Source organism: Protopterus annectens, chromosome 1.part0 (genome assembly GCF_019279795.1).
Source record: "Protopterus annectens isolate FY-2018-M chromosome 1.part0, PAN1.0, whole genome shotgun sequence".
Taxonomy (NCBI): domain Eukaryota; kingdom Metazoa; phylum Chordata; order Ceratodontiformes; family Protopteridae; genus Protopterus; species Protopterus annectens.
The window spans coordinates 140,445,562-140,463,919 of NC_056725.1; the positions used below are offsets into that span (position 1 = coordinate 140,445,562).

An 18,358-nucleotide genomic window follows, 5' to 3' on the forward strand; every position below is an offset into this window, starting at 1 on the left:
TATTCATACACACATTTTATACACACACACATATATATATATATATATATATATATATATATATAGTTTTATATATATATATATATATATATATATATATATATATATATATATATATATTTATATATACACACATATAAATGCACACACACATATTGTATATACATATTTTTTTACAATACAAGTAGGAACACGTACAATGTCTGTAAATTCTTTGACACCAATTTATAGAAACATTTTCACTATCTTTTATGCATAAAGTGGGCTAGCAAAACTCTAAACATGTCAGTTCCACAAAAGGCAATGTACACCTTTCTCCACGTACAGTTAGAAATATCTATGCAACTCTAAAGTTTGAACACATGCTACAAACAGATGCACACAATCAAACAAAAGTTTTTACTGAGAAATCATATTGGTATATAACCATGTCTTAGTCAGTCATTCCTCACTGAATGACCCAAATCCTCTGCATGTTTTTTCCTTCCACCATAATGGAAGCCTCCTTAAATAGTACATTTCATGCAAGAAAAAAATATATAGCAATACACTCTGGCAGGTGACACAAGGCAGATTTAATGAGGGCATTTTCCACATATAATACTCCAATAAAAGATACTAATTAAGAAGTGATCCTTAACATGGTTATGGACTGAACTAACACTGGGAAGCAGGCAAATACTTTACCTTCAAGGGGAACATATACTAAGAACTTAGGACCAAAGTCCAGTCTTCCAAGAAGACTTCGGACCAGCAGAAAAGTGGAACTTAAAAGATTTGTAAAGAATTTGAGGAAAATGAGCTGCAGATCTTAGGGCATATTACAAGGCCAGAAAAACCTGAACACCTCCAGGTAGCATCCTACTGCCCAATCCAGTACAGTAGTTGAGGTACTTTCACTGGATGTGATACAGATTAATCTGCCAATTCAGCTTTGAGATTTCAGGCTATGAACTGCTATTAGCTTTATCATGCAGTGCTGGCTTTCTTCTTCTTTTGGCTTTTCCTGGTTAGGGGTCGCCACAGCGGATTACCTGTCTGCTCATGATTGGCAGTGGAGTTTTCTTTTACGGTGTCGAGTTGCCAGCCCGGCGCCCAACCTTCCACAGAAGGCACACACACACATGCACGCACTCACGCCTAGGGCCAATTTAGAGTGTCTAATCCACCTACAGCATGTCTTTGGGATGTGGAAGGAAACCGGAGCACCCGGAGGAAACCCACACGACCATAGGGAGGACATGCAGACTCTGTACAGAAGGCACCCCAGCCGAGGATCGAACCGGAGAACCTCTTGCTGTGAGGCAGCAATTTCTATTTGTTTAGCAAGTCTTTTAACCAAAGAGTGTACCCACTTCCTGAAAAGAGGCACTTGTGCCTAGTAGGCCTGACTAAGTTAACAAACAAGTAACAAAAGAAAGAAGGCAGACAAAACAAGGGGTTGGCTTCTTTTGCAGTGGTGCAGAACACCAGTAACACCGTAAGAACAAATCACCCACAAAAATAGCCAAAGCAGCACACTAGTGAAGTACCTGTCCAAAAAGGATTACTACCTGAATGACTACTGAGGCTAAAGAACTCTAATGCGGTATGCCACACAGCAGCAAAGCTACACTCAAACAGCCAGAGTTCGTACACCTTGATAAGTTATCAGACATGTTCGAGACTTCATGAACATCATTTCAACTTGAGACACTACTGGAACATAGTTTTACAATTTACAATATCATTAAGTGAAAACACATATTACAAAAACAAAGAATCGTTAGACTTATTAAAAATCAGTAATAAATACTGCTTGAGCAGACAGGTTATACAGCAATGAAACAGGAATATTTTGACATTGTTATTAAAACTGAATATGCAAAACTTTTTTGTGTTCCTGATAAATGATTTATCTGAGTAAGAAAACTCTAGCTAACTAATGACCAAGCAAAGCAGTCAACATGCTCATAACATCAACTGGAAGAACAAGACTCGTGTCACTTTTAAAAATAAATGGCTAAATGAAATGTACAACTGCTTATCAATGGCAAACATCCGATTCAGAATTTACGGGCTGGTGAAGCACAAGTCTAACATTTTAAAACAAAACGGAAAGCATATTCTTGAAAAGACGAGCTGAGCAAACTGTAAACAGATGCACAGAGACAGAGAATAAAACAATGTAAAATTTAACATACAAGTTCTCAAAGAATGGATGAGCAAAATCAGATTATTATGCAGAAATGCAGCTAACCAGTCACGACATGCACATAAAGATACAGTAAACCTCGTGTTTGTAAACACAATTAAAATGTATCCTTATACACAACAATGCCAAACTTGCACAATTATTTTAAATGTATATGATGAACAACTTACAGTTGATAAAAAAAAAAAAAAAAAAAAAAAAAACTAGGCACTGAGCAAAATCTTTTCTCAATTATAATCTCTGCCAAGTTTTCAAACCAACCACTGGCTGCACCTCAGAACAATATAAATCTACAGTAATTAAATTGTGAAGAAACAATGTCAGTAAATATATATATAACCCTTGACCAGTAGTGGCAGTAGTTTCAACACTGAAGCCAGCATCCCAATTTATAAAAGCAACACTGTATACAACCTTTCTTAGGAAACTAACACTCAAAATTTACTCCATACGATCTCCAGTATTTACTCCAGTGGCAAGCTCTATATGAAAAAACGTAAAAGGGAGATTTTAACATGAACTGGAAACATTTAAAACCTTAATGAACTTTACCAGAAAGGCTCATCCAGACTCTGCTACACTTTGCTGTGAAGGAAAGGTTAGTTTGCTGTTATTTTTTTGTATTTCTGTATTGCCTTTCTATATTTTGAATACTGTAGTTTGTTTTCTTTACCTTGTGTTTTGCTTGCATTCTGTTTAACAGCATATTAAAACTTCAAAAGAGACCACAGCTCTCTCTGTTCTGAGTCAGGCAGAATTTTTCCCCTCCCTCACACCCATTTAAGTTGTCTTGTTAAATACCACTGTCTTTCTAGTTGCCCGCCTCTTATGTTAATCTGACCATATATCTCATTTCTCTCTACTTTCACTGGCTTATGTGAGTAATCACAAAACCATCACTTTTGAAATCCCACCCTTCAATTATTTAAATTTATTGGCCATCCTACAGTATTTCATAGTACCAAAATACAAAAGTAACCACCCCTTTCAGTCCATCTTGCTGTTTTAAAAATAGTAACTCTCCACTAAACCTTAACTTTTAAACAGGTAAAACTCAAGTTACCTACTTTCATATCTAACTTCTCTAGTGCACACTGCAGAGTGCATTCTTTTCAATCTTACCTTTAAGCATCCCTGTTACTAGCACTTTCTCTAATACCTAAAAGATCATCTCTACTTGACTCCAAGTAGACTTTTCTCTATCTGTTAAACCTAGCACTTGCTCCTACAGTACTTATTACCTTGATACGGCACTCTTATAGATAGCACCCCAAAAGGCAAACCCCTATTTCTCGGTCACCACGCCCCCAGAATCTCTTTTAAAGTTTTTTGTCTAGTCCTTCTAGCATGTCGAGGATCAGTTGCTAGTGTCCTCTCTTGCTCAGCTGGTGAACCTGGGAATATTGAGGCAATGTTACAATTGCCTCATGTACACAGACAACCCTCTCCTCCTCCCACAAAACACAAATACATGCGAGAGATGCAACTATACGGCCAAACTGGAGGCTGAGCTCTCTCAACATAGGACTGGCAAGACCAGTCAGGAGGAGAAGGTTACCACACACACTATAGACCCAGTCTCACATAGTACCATCACAACCTCAAATCATACACATAAACACACAAAGACATACTCGGCGGCTCTGATCAAAAATCTACCAAAACAGCAGAGGCCACCAAAGCAGACACCCAAACAACCACCACCTCAGAACACAACACCTGCAACACATAGACCTCACAGTCAGAGTGTCAAACAGTCACAGCCCTTAAGGCCAAACACAATGCCAGACACACTAGTCATTGGTGACTCCATAGCCAGACACACTGACGCCCCGCTCACCAGACTGAGTAAGGAGAAGGTCACAGTAAGCTGCCTGTCGGGCGCTAGAATCCGCCACATAACGCAAGCACTCAGGTCTCTCAACAGCAGGTACAAATATGACTCAGTCATTGTCCACGCTGGTGTAAACGACCTGAGACGCACCTCCTTGGACTACATGAAAAGAGACATTGAGGAGCTCTCTGATTATGTAGCCCAGGCAGGTATGACCCTGACCTTGAGCAGTATCCTACCTTCACCAAGAATGATGCCACAATACAGAGATAAGATGATCAGCTTTAACAATTGGCTTAAACTCTGGTGTCATTCAAAGGGGATCCAATGTCTGTCTGCCTGGGATGACATGTTGGACAAGCCACGCTGCTTCAAGGGACGGCTTGCACCTGTCACCCTGGGATTCGGATATTGGCAAAGGCTCTTGCCACCCCATAGTGCCTTTTTAGGCAAGGCTCAAATTCTAAACCTACCACCCTAGAACACAAAAAGGAAAAAACTAAGGGTAATGCTGCTCAATGCCAGAAGTCTAAATCTCAAAATGCACGCACTCGAGGCCCTTCTCAGTATGGAGAACATCGATGTCTGTGCAGTGACAGAAACCTGGTTCAAGGCTCCTGAGAGCACCCCAGCACTATCAGGTTTTACCTCTTATCATGCGTTCCGCCCCAAAATCCGGACAATACCAAGAAAGGAGGGGGGGTATCCATATTCATCAAAGACACCCACACCTCAAGACTGGTGGCAACGCACGATGCATCGGAGACCATCCAGGTGCAATTAACCATAGGCAAGACTGCACTGCAAATTGTAGCATGTTACAGGCCACCCTCACAAACTCAGGAACCTCACATGGCCTTCCTGAAAACACTAGAGGGGATAAATGTATCACCAAACACCATCATACTAGGTGACTTCAATTACCCTAATATAGACTGGGAACACTACTCAAGCCCAAACACCCTAGCCCAAAAGTTCCTGGAATTCATAAACTCAAATGCCATGGAACAACTAGTCACCATCCCCACAAGAGGAGAAAACATACTTGATCTCATCATCACAAACATGGGAGCACAATGTTCAACACCGGAAGTATACCCCTCACTGGTGAGATCAGATCACAAACTAATCTCGCTGGAGGTCCTCATCCCACCCCACCTGAAATAAAAAAGACCACAGTAAAGAACTTCTCAAAAGCCGACTTCACACTTCTAAAGACTAGTGTGGTCTCCTTTAAGGCCCCCGAGCCGACGGAAAACAGTACTCAAGCTGCTGAATCACTTACAAATGCCTTCTACCAGCACCTGCAGGACTGCATGGATAAGGCAATCCCAAGCAAAACAAAGACTCTTTGTACCAAAGGCAAGCGTCCACTCTGGTGGACCCCAGCCATAAACAAACTCTACAACAAAAGGAGGAAGCTACTACAAGATAGAGCAAAATCCTTAAAAGGTAAGACACCCTTGATCACTATAAGTAAAAAACTAAGAGCTCTCATAAAATCATCCAAAGCAAATTTTGAGAGAAAAATAGCTAAAGACTCAAAAGACAATCATAAGGCCTTCTTTAGCTATGTTAGAAACCTGGGAGGAAACTCCCAGATATGCTCAGAACTAGTTCAAAATGATGTGAAGATTACTGATCCTACAGACATTGCCAACATACTGGCTGACAGGTTCAGTGCAAACTTCTCCCCTCCCCAAAAGGAGAGATATCTATACCAAGCGATTGCAGCCCCCAAACATCTCCAACGCCCAAGTGAGAACTGCTCTCTCCAAAGCAAAAACACAGCATCCATGGGACCTGATGGTGTCCCCGGCTGTGTGCTCCACGAACTCAACGAGGAATTAAACCCACAGCTAGGACAGCTGTTTAATCATAGTCTTACCTCTGGATACGCACTCCAGGAGTGGCGCACTGCAACTGTGGTCCCACTTCACAAAGGCGGTGCCTCCACCGACCCTGGAAATTACCGCCCATTAGCTTGACAAGCCTTATCTGCAAAGCCATGGAGAGGATCATAATGGACCTCATAAATAAAGACATAGGGAATTTGCAGACTTTGGATCCATCCCAGTTTGGCTTTGTCAAAGGCAGATCATGCCTTCTAAACTTGGTTGACTTTTTCGAAACAGTCACCAAAGCCATTGATGAGGAAAGGCAGTCCATACAGCCTACCTCGATCTGGCGAAGGCCTTTGATACAATACCCCACTCGGGTATCATTGAAAAACTCATCAGCTTAAATGTTAACCCATACATCACAAGATGGGTTGCAAACTGGCTGAGTGACAGAACCCACAGGGTCAGAGTTGCTGGCGCCATGTCAGACTCAAAGCCTGTCACAAGTGGTGTACCACAGGGCTCAGTCCTGGGCCCACTCTTGTTTGGCATCTACTTTTCCAAGTACAAGCAAACACAGGAGGGTTATGGCTGACAAAGTTTGCAGATGACTGCAAACTGGGCCATAGTAGAAAACACATCTGACACAGATATCCTTCAGAAGGGTCTCACAGAAACGGATAACTGGTGCCAGAGCCATGGCCTAAAGTTAAATGCCAAAAAATGCATAGTCATACCCTTCGGGAAAAATAAGGTTACCCCTAGCTACCAAATAGGTGGCAATCCACTGAGTACAGAAGAAGTTATCAGGGACCTGGGGACCCAGGTTGATAGTAGTCTGTCATTCGACACCCATGTAGCTAAAGTAGTTAGGAAGACCTTCTACATTGCCCACCTTATCATGAAGGGATTCTCATCTAGATCAAGGGAGGTCATAGTCTCCCTATACTCATCACTCATCAGACCAATGATTGAGTACAATGCCCCATTCGAATGTATCTGACCCGACACTTGCAGCAGCTGGAGAGGCCACAAAGTTCCTCACCAAAAGGATAAAGGGTCTCAAACATCTGTCCTATGCTGCCCGACTGAAAGAACTCCAGCTCTATTCAGTCGCTACCGCTTGCTCAGAGGTGACCTTTGCCTAACATACAAGGCCATGTCAAACCCAGATTTGATGAATATGCTTCACCTCAAAAATCTAGATCCGTCAGAGCCACAAGGGCGGGAGACTTAAACCTCGACACGGCTATTAATAGGGCGTGCTGGAGGGATAGATTCATCACCCAAAGACTCCCTATGCTGTGGAATAAAATCCCGGTATATGTGAGGCAGAGCACCTCGCTGGCCTTGTTCAAGAGAAATCTTGACCAATGGATGGGAGATCGCAGATATACCCCAGGGATTACCTCAGTGTCACTGCTCAACAGAGGCACAGCAAAATAATGGGTATAGTTCCCCATACTAAAGGGGTGGCGTAAGCCACAAAACTATGGGCTAGGCTTGTAAATGCCCTTGGGCAGATAGCCTAGTATGAACCTATGAACCTATGAACCTATAATGTGTGCATTTGCAAATGTGTGAACTATCAATTACTTTCAACACCACTATGACTCAAAATCAGTGAACTTAAAGTACTATTAACTGGAATGACTAAATACAACATAAGATTGCAGAATCACAAGTCCAGAGTGACTCCTCTACTTCCGTCATACAGAAGCATGCACACTGGAAAAAGAAAACTAAAAAAAAATGTTAATGCTGTAAGGGACAGTCTTAGCCTTTATATTTCTATATACCACTGTTCTTTATATTCAGAATGCTTGCCATTAGTAACCAACATTTTTTAAATCTTTATTAAACCATCACAATTTAAACGACATGAGTACAAATATACCAACAGAAAAGGAAACCAACCATAGTAAAATTTCCATTAGTTTCATGTAATAGTGATATTTTCTTAACAAATTTTCTTTCACACCAATATTATATAATTTGCTCAATTTCTGCCTTCTTTTTAATTTCACTCCTCCTCCTGAACATTATTCTGTATGTACTGTTCTCACATATTCCATTTATTTCTATGCAATTGCTCCTTCCAATTTCCTAAAGATTCCACCTCCAATTCTTTTTTTCTCTTTTATAAAACTAAATACTTAATTTACATTTGATTTCCACTTTGTAGTATTTTTTGGCAACCAAAATCATTTAAACTTATTAAAGCCCTACCATGTCTAGGCAATTTAGATCCAACATCTCAGCTCAGAAAAATCGCTCAGTTATAACCATTTACATTCCCAACATTTCTGACAAAGCTATCTACATGGAAGTTTTGAAATATATCATATTACATTCCCCAAAACGTTCTCAATTACCTTTTTCTTTCCCATCATACCTACAGTATTTGCCATCTACACTAGGAAAATCCTATGAAGTTTGCTTGGGGCAGAAAAATGTCTATGCAAACACTTTCATATGAAAATCCTAAACATTCCTGATACTTGCACCATAGCAATATCCTCCAACAGTTCATATGAAAATCCTAAACATTCCTGATACTTGCAACATAGCGATATCCTCCAACAGTTCCTTTGTAAACTGCTTTTCAGTTTTCCTTCCCAGTCTGTTCTAACAGCAGTGTCTGTCCTAGACTCAACTAAAAACATGACCAGGGCCGGGCTTTCAATTATCCATTTCTCTTTGCCTATACTCTTATCCAGGAATGGCCTTAGGTCAGCTGGTGCCCTAGGCAAAAGGGCTCCACGGCGCCCCCTCCACACTACCCAGTGCCCCATCCTGGTCTACCTACACCAAACATATACTGGAAAAGAACCCCTTCTAGAGTGGCGGCATAGGCGGCCGCCTAGTTGGCCTATGCCTAAGGCCGGCTATGCCCTTATCAATCCCTGATAGGGAAGGCAGTCTCTTACCAGCAGTCCAAACTTGGCTTAGCCTCATTCCAGTCTATTAATTTCTCTCCCTAGTTATTTGCTCCCAACACAATGGTTCCTTAGCTACTTTCCTTCACTATGTTCCAGCTCACTCTTGCTTATTCTCTGTACCTCTACCTGCAATAATACCTACTGCTAAAATCAGCTTTCTTCATTCCACTGTTGCTTCAATTCTTGCAATACTGAATACTTTCTGCTACTTTAAGAATATAATATTCTGTATGGCTGTTGTCACTTCTCCAGAAGGACCTGCAACCTACTCTCTCTTCATTCCTCAAACTCCCCCCCTCCCTGTTACATCATCATCCCTTACCACTTTGATTTATAACCTTATGCTTGAGTTAAATACATTAGCGTTAACGGAGTATCTCTAAAGTATCTTTTCAAACCTTGTTCTAGACAGAAATCAACTTCTACTAGCATTTACTAAATGTTCAATGTGTATTATTATCTTGGAGCTTTTCTCCCCGCTGAAAATGGACATATATCCAGTCGGACTATCCGGTCAACAAATGTAAAATAAAAATAATTAAATAAATAAATACTACCTAGCTCTTTTCTCTTTCCTCTCCCAAACAAATTCCTTCAATTCTTTACAACAAAATACTAATAACCAATAAGCCACACAAACAAGTAAACAACAAATGAGTACAGCAAACCGATCCCACAAGCCACTTACTGAATAGTAGAAAACAAAACAGATTCCAACAGTTTATTTGCAAAACTAAGTGCATTTGTCACAATGTAACAAAAGGGACTTCATCAGAGTTAAAAACCAAATACATCACTCCCTTAAGAATAATTAATTGACCGATCACATGAAGGAAACCTTTCACGATTAGATAATTTATCCATTATAACCACTTTATAAATTTAAACAAAAACAACCCTCTTTTGTTTTAAATCTCACTAGCCCTAATTTTAAGAACACTTAAAAGAGACAAACTATCTGTTATACCCAGCTTCGTACAGGCAGGAATACGTATTTGCCACATTAATTCCTTTTGCTCAAGTAAAATGTCAATGTCACCCCCCTTCTCATTAAAAGTAACCTTGTTTATCATAGAAAAGACAAAACTTCTTAAATAATGGGCAGATAACCTAATGCATATACAAAGTTTTGCTGTTTAATTTTTTGATAGCATACACATGCTCATATATTCATTTCTTAAGCTCCTTTATGGGAGGGGTGATCTGCCCTCTGTAATTGAATTTATCAATTATTTGGATAGTACAACTAGTTTCTTAAAATTCACATCATGTTATGATGAAAACACTATCAATCACTTTGATGTTACTACCCAGAAAAGAATATAGGAAATGAGGTTCTGGTCCAATATTTATCGTAAAAAAATTTATTCAAATTCTTTTTTCCATTATTGCAGTTGTTGCTCGCCTTTTCAGAAGGAAAGTATTGTTAAAGGGCAGGCGGTGCGTCTTTCGAGACTTATGTCTGATGACACGTTTCATGTTGAATTAGATTTTTAACAAATGAGTTTAAAGAAAGGTGCTGTCTGGATACATTGCTTAATATTCTTAAACATGCGATTGTTAAAGGGAGAAGTGATAGGTTTGTCCCTATTCTTAGATTAAAAAAGTATACACTAAAGATGGTTGTTAATCCTAGGGATACAAGGATTACGAACAGTGAGCTTGGTATGAACAGGCCATGATAATTCATTTTAATAAGGATGCTCCTTAATTGCTGATGATTATGAACAACTTGTAGAATTGTCTTTTTTTTTTTCCAGATGAACTTAAGGCTACCCTGGGTAGTGCCCCTTTGACAGTATACAGTAAGGGGAATAACAAACTATTTGGAAAGTTCTTTGGTCAAAAAGAACAGCACCTCAGGCTCAACAATTAGAAATTGTGGTTGTTGTAAATTCTGTAAATATATTAATGACTGACCCTATGTTATGGCTGAAAGTGTGGAAAGAACTCTAAGTGTCCAGGTAGATTTAACTGTAATTTCACTAAGGTAGTTTATTAGCTACATTGTTTCTTGTTGTGTTTTCCATGTGGGCAAAACTTCTAGAAAGCTTAAGGAACAAATATAGGAGTATTCTTATGACATTAAAAAATATAAATACAGCAACGCTTTGTATAAGCATTATGTTATCTGCCCCTTACTTAAGAAGTTTATCTTTTTTGTGATATGATAAAAAAGGTCACTTTTAATGACAGGGAAGGTCACATGGATATTTTACTTGAACAAAAATAATTAATGTGGCAAATACGTCTTAATGCCTGTATGAAGCCAGGTATAAACAATTTGTCTGTTTTAAATGTTCTTAAAATGAGGGCTAATGAGATTTAAAAACAAAGAGGGTTATTTTTGTTTAAATTTTCACTGTTTATAATGAATAGGTTAATTGTGGAAGATTTTCTTCATGTCACTGGTCAATCAATTATTGTTGCTCTGTTTGGTTTTAACTGTAATGATGTCCTTTGTTACTGTGGAACGTAAGTGTTTAGTTTTGCAAATAAACTGTTGGAATCAATTCCAAGTTTTGTTTTCTATAATTCATTACATGGCTCGCAAGATTGGTGTGCCATATCTATTTGTTACTTCCTTCAACGCTTTAGTAATTATCATCTACAACTTCCACTACTTGACAAAAAAAAAAAAAAAGCCCAACCTGTACATAAAACAAAAGGAACTAAAAATATTTTCACTGCTTGTATCTTACTAATCCTATCCACAAGCAAGAGCTTCCAGGTTCTAAATTTCTAAATTTTTGATAATAATTTCTTCAAAGGCAAGACTTTGGCTAGCTGTCCTTGCATTTTAAGCATAACCAATTTCCCTGTTGGTGCCTGAATTAACCTATCCCATTTACTGTTATATTAGCCTTATCCTAGATGACAATAATGAATCATACCACAGATAATTTGAGGGGACTCGTGTATGAGATGCAGCATTTAGGAGCGGACTTTGTTCATCACTAGCACAGGGGCAGTCCCAGGGTAAATTTTGTGTTTCCCATCCACAGATCCAAGTTGCACTTGAATTTGGACAGGGATGAGTTTTGTTTTATGTGGATAGGGAGTCTGTTCCAGGGCAGTATTTACCTCTGTCAGATACACCTGTCCATCCAAACCATTTTGTCGATGCTGCAAAAGAGGTCAAGATCCCTAGACTAAGTATTTCTAATACAATTTGACTTGGCTGGTGTAAGCAGTGTTACTATTTGGGTATTCAGTTATTTGCAGCTTTCAAATTTGTCTTGCCATAAAAAACTAAATTTTTCAAATAACCTCATAAATCTAAAATGCATACATAAAAAAACTGCCCATCTGTCTCACAGCAGACTCTAGGAAAGCTACAGCAATAAAGACTGACATATTACCAACATTAGAATATGTTCTTCTCCTGACTGCGTTCGGCAACCTACAGGAAAGTCTGCTGAGGACTGACCAACCGAAAATCTGCAAACTTATTTTTCTTGCTAATCAAAGAACACACCAGTGTCACCTCCTAAACTCAACTAATGCATTATCAGTTACACCCCATGCACTTTGTCAGTACAATTTATGATATCCTTAATAATATATTCTGCCCGCCCACAGCAAATTTTCCCTTTTTATATCCACTACACAATCAGAAATCAAGGGTCTATGTTAGATATTCGAACGCTTAAATGTTCAAATCTCTAAAGGTCGACCTTTAGATACCGAACATTTAAATGTTCGAATAGCAATAAAAATAAAATTAAAAAAAAAAAAGAAAGAAAAAGAAAAGGGTTTAGGCTGGGGGCAAGCCCCCCTGCACCCCCCAGCTACTTAAATATACCAACTCCGAGGCCGCACTACAGTGCGGGAATGGAAAATTTTCCATTCCCTACACTGTAGCGTGATCTCGAAGTTGGTATATTTAAGTAGCGGGGGGTGTGGGGGACGCAGGAGTCTTGCCCCCCCCTGCTTACACCCTTTAGTTGTTTTTTTTTCACTTTTTTTTTAAATTTTTATTAAAATTCGAATATTTAAATGTTTGATCTCTAAAGGTCGACCTTTAGAAATTTGAACATTTAAGCATTAGAATATCTAACATAGACCCAAAATCAACCCCCAAGTTCTATGAATTTAGAGAGATCCATCTTCATTTTATCTACAACAAATTGAGTATTCTCCAAGCTGTACACCTAAAATCTTCCACAACCTGCACGTTTCCAGGTACATCTCCCCTGAATACTCTTTGATCTTCCTCTCACACCAGCAACCCTGCAAATCTGCTGAAGACTTTAGATAGCCTGCTTAACTCAAGATTATCCTGTTAAAGGCCAAGATGTATGTGGAAAAACTAATACATCTATGAGACAATAATATAAAAGAATTTTAATTTCTCTGATGAGTATTAATCACAAATCACTTAATGTAAATGCAAAAGTGTATTATCTTTTACATATTATCAAAACCGTTAATGTTCTGTATACAATACTTACAAGCAAAACATTTAGCATATGCAATTCTAAAACGTATTATGATGCTGTATTTGCTGCATTTATTCCTTACTAGTTTGTATCACATTTAGCAGCTGTCCTATCTTCAAAGTATATTTGTTTATGATGGCAGCTGAAAAGGGTCATTTTGACCAAACCACTTACATGGTTAACAAATGAAAATGAAAATAAAATTAAACCAATAAGGTAAGGAGTACACTGTTATAGATCTGCATAGGTTCATAGGTATATTCTAGGCTAACTACCACCAGGGCCTTTTTAAGTCAAGCCGTGCAACCCAGCCTAACTCAATTGTGCTCCTATGTTTCATGGGTGTTTATTAGTAGGGGATATATTAGTTAGGAAGTTTCTTAAGGTTATGGGAGAGTATGTTAGTTTGGCCATTGTTACTGTCTGCCTTTGTCTACCAGAGACATGGGTGACAGACCTGGTGTGAATTGCCGATTTCCAATCTATTGATCAAGGTTACATTTAAATGGGGCTGGAGAAGGATTCTGCTTCACATGGATGCAGAGCCCATTCCAAATCATGAGAATCCTCTGAGAGAAATATCTGTCTCGCCAACAAGTCTTATTTATGTCTCAAGCAAAATTTTAATCATTGGATCTAGTGGTTCTAATAATGCTCATTTTGCAGATGTGCAAAAGGTCCATCACAGCTGGATCCAGCATGCCTTGTAAGCCAGGCATAGATCATCTCACAGTAACCTGTGGGAGACTGACACTGACTACACAGACAGGGCTTTCAGATGATCTGTACACAACTATGTATTTATACCTGGATTCTCCTGTAAAGGAACCTTTGTGGACATTCCAACTACTGCATATATCTGGTCAGGTAAATTCCTAAGGGGGCATTACACTCAATGATGGGGCTAATAAGAGTCAAAGAAAGTGGCACTATGATTTCATTGGTCCAGGATGCCACGTCCTTGCTTATAAGTTGGATGACATAGAATGATTTTCTGACTAGCCTGCCCATATGTTGGTCAAACACCAGATTACTGTCTACATATGTTCTCAAATCGCACAGTACTGGGTCAATTCTTATTAGCAGTGGAGTAATTAACCTGGATGGTGTTTTCCCAAAAGGCACTACAATAACTTTCTTGGCCATTAGTTTTAATCCATGAATATGGCACCAGTCTTCTGTCTGTGTTAGACCCTCTTGTAAGATGTTTGTGTCATGGCGGAATCTATGGTAGCTCCCAATGTGCAGCTATCTGTGAACTTAGAAAGCCAAAGGCCCTTGACATTAGTCTTTGCCTCTAAGAAGTAGATGCCAAATAAGAGTGGTCCCAGCATGGAGCCCTGAGGTACCCACTGGTGACCAGTCTCTTTGGGGAAGTGGTCTCACCAATTCTGACTTCCTAGGTCCTGCCTGTGATCCAGGAGTCAATCCAGTGAGTTATGTAGGGTTTTTTTGCCCAGTTTGATGAGTCTATCAACTACATCAGAGTGGGGAACTGTACTGAATGCCAGGCAAGCGGTATGCACAGTTTTCCCTTCATCCATTGCTTTGGTGAACTTCTCAAAGAAGTCCACCAGGTTTAGTAGACAGGACCTTTCCTTTAAAAAGACAAACTAGATTGGTTCCAATGTCTGAAGGTTGCCTATGTCTTTGTTGATTATTTCCGTAATAATATGTTCCGTGGTGTTGTATGTTAGACTAAACAGATTAATGGGTCTGCAGTTTCTGGGGTCGGTTGATGGTCCACCTTTGTGAAGTGGGACAACTGCTGCAGTCTTCCATTCTAGTGGTACAAAGGATGTTTTGAGGATACAGTTAAAAAGTGACTCAAGTGGTCCTGACATGTTACGTTTCAAGCTATCTAGGAGGCATCCAGAGATTCTCTAGGGGCCCACTGTGGTTGTAATCTTGGCTTAAGCAAGCACCACAAAGACTTGCTCCCTACTAATATTTGGGGGGGGGGGTGTTACAGGATTACAATACTAGGTTTTTAATCCAGGATGGAAAAGGAAAATGTCCCTTTTTGGGCACGAACCAGTAGCAATATCTGGTTAAGTGACTTGCTCAAGCTCACACAGTAGACAAACAAGGGCTGAAGGAATCAAACTGTTTACCACATGAACTACAGCTCACAACTGTGACCACTTTGCCAAAACAAAATGAGAATGCAGTCCATTATGAGAATTCAATGAGAATGCAGTACACTACTTCAACAAAGTCTTTATAGGAATATTTGACAAACCAGCTCTAATCTCTTTACTAATTCTCTAGGAAAAAGCATCTAAATAGATAAAAATTTATATTAAGAAGTTAAACAGAGGACTGGCTCAACTATAAACTACCTTGGAAGTCACTGTATATCAACATACAATACACCTAGAAACAAGTACATTTTTATGATCAGGAAGAATAAGGAAAGTATGAAGTACTTACTGTGAATAGTACACTTGTGAAAAACAAACTATGGTCGTAATACAACAAACAGGCTTTAACCAAGTAGAATCAGTTTACATTTCATTTGTCTTTTCCAAGTATTACAGGTTCTACCTTGAGACTGTAGTCCATGTCTCATGGCACAATTCAGACAATGGTTACAGTCTTCACCTCCCAAGCACAGGGTTCGATCCTACCTCCATGCCAATGCCTGCATGGAGTTTGCAAGTTCTCCTTATATCTTTGTGGGGTTCCTCCAACATCCTCCCCTAAAAGTGCTGATTAATTCCCACCTCAAACCTACCCCTCCAAAATTTCTGAACGGAATCCTAGACAGCAGCAGACTCTAGCTAGTGCCTACTGGAGGAAGAAGAGAAAGAAATGAGTAAATTAATTGCTTTAGGCATCATATGTGGTGCAAAGTAACCTCTAGATAACCCACTGTGACCTATGTAGTCTGTTTGTTCTTCATTGGTATGACAGATATCACCGGCACATTCACTACCCAATGAAGCATGAGCCAACTACAGTGCTATCACTCAAGCAGATATCCGGTCTCCCCTCCAAGTCTTCAGGAGCTCCTAAGACACCTCAGCAGCTTCCAAGAGATGCTAGTGCTGCTAGTCTTTAGGAAGGAATACACCAGCTTTACCACTCCCCTGACCTACATGGCTACACTACAGCTGCATGTCCCCCTGGCCTGGACTCCATGTGCCGCACCACCCAGAAGAGGAAACTAAGCCACCTCTCCTCCCCCCACCAAGGATGGATGGGTGAGTCATATACCACTCAATCTTATCTTTCTATTCCATTCCATCAAGCTCCTATGCCAGCTCGAACATGGTTCATCTGATTCTTAGTGCAGTGACCATTGGAAATGTTGGAACCAACCACAGTGAATCCCAAAACATGGAGACTGAATGGCCCAAAAAAAAAAAATAAAATAAAACAAGACTTAGTATGTTAAACTTGAAATGGTCATGGTGTGAGGGGCTTGACCCCTGGAGAAAAGAAGTTTAAAGGAAAAGAGTGATGTTCATGATTCGGTCTCCTAACATTTTGATTTTTTTTTTTTTTTTTGGCATTGTAGGCGCACATGAGCATATGGCATGTTGTTAGGGCTTTATCCCTCTTTGCCATGAGAGCAGGAATTCCTGCTAGTCTTAGTTATACAGGTGAAGGAAATTAAACTCCCCAGTGACAAACACACTGACTGTGAATTAACAATCGAAAGTTCAACAGGTAGCTGATTCAATACCTTTCGATAAAAATACAGAACCCAAGAGTAGTTTTACCTCAAAATAGCCAACCACTTTATTCAACAAATTTTAGTAGAAATTTTCAAACTATTTCACAAACTAGATCACATACTTATAGGAATTACCAGCAGACCTAAACAGCCATTTGAAAGTATCAGGCTGTCAAGGTGTATGACATTCAATTGCATTAAAGGGTGGGGATATTACTTCTATACAGGATTCAGAATGCACGTCCACAACATTTGAACTGGTACTGTGACAAAAGTAGAAATTATTTACTTCTCCATAAAAGTGAACTTTTGGTCACTGGAAGGATGCTGTCTGCACACAACAATCACGCCTACCGAATGGCGCACTGCTACAATCATCTCTCTCCACAAAAGAGGAGCGACTACAGACCCTGGGAGCTACTGTCCCATTAGCTTAACGAGTCTGATATGCAAAGCTATGGAGAGCTTCATTATGGACCTAATAAACAAGGATATAGGGAATATCCAAACTCTGTATCCCACACAGTTTGGTTTGGTGAAGGGTAGTTCATGCCTGGTCGACTTCTCTGAGTCAGTCACCAGAGCTATGGATGAAGGCAAGGTGGTTCATACAGCCTACCTTGATCTGGCCAAGGCCTTTGACACCATTCCCCACTCAGGAATCATAGAAAAACTCACTAAGCTAAGCATCAACCCTATATCACCAGATGGGTTGCAAACTGGCTCACAGATAGAGCCCACAGTGTGAAAGTAGCTGACTCCAAGTCAGACTGCCGACCAGTCACGAGTGGAGTCCCACAGGGTTTGGTCCTGGGTCCTCTACTGTTTGGCATCTACTTCTCTGAAGTCCAGGCCAACACAAAGGGACTCTGGCTGACAAAGTTCACAGATAATTGCAAGTTGGGAGCTTTTATTAACTCCCTAAGTGATGTTGACATCCTACAGACAGGTCTCACTGAGAACAATGACTGGTGTCAGAACCATGGCCTTAAGCTCAACGCCAAAAAATGCGTCATCATCCCCTTTGGGAAAAACCCAGTTCCCATGAATTACCACATCAATGGTAGTCCACTGAACACAGAAGGCTTTATGAGAGATCTGGGAACACAGGTTGATAGCAACCTCTCTTTTGACCACCACATTGCCACTGTGGTCAGAAAGTCCTATGTGGCACTCATTACTAAGGGTTTTGCATCCAGGAAGAAAGAGGTCATTGTCTCCCTCTACTCTTCCCTCATTAGGCCAATCATAGAGTACAATGCCTCATTTGGCATGTACCTCACTAGACACCTGCAACAACTGGGGAGGCCGCAAAAGTACCTCAAAAAGAGGATCCTAGGCCTTAAACACTTGTTCTACATGGACAGACTCAAAACAACTCCTGACTATTCTCCGTTTCATATCGCCTACTTAGAGACTATCT

The 18,358-nt window shown here is 39.9% G+C and overlaps 1 protein-coding gene across 2 annotated transcripts in view; it reads right to left on the reverse strand.

Moving 5' to 3' along the window:
- Positions 1-18,358, reverse strand: part of SAE1 (SUMO1 activating enzyme subunit 1) — an 803,581-nt gene that overhangs the window by 361,654 nt on the left and 423,569 nt on the right. The window lies entirely within an intron of this gene.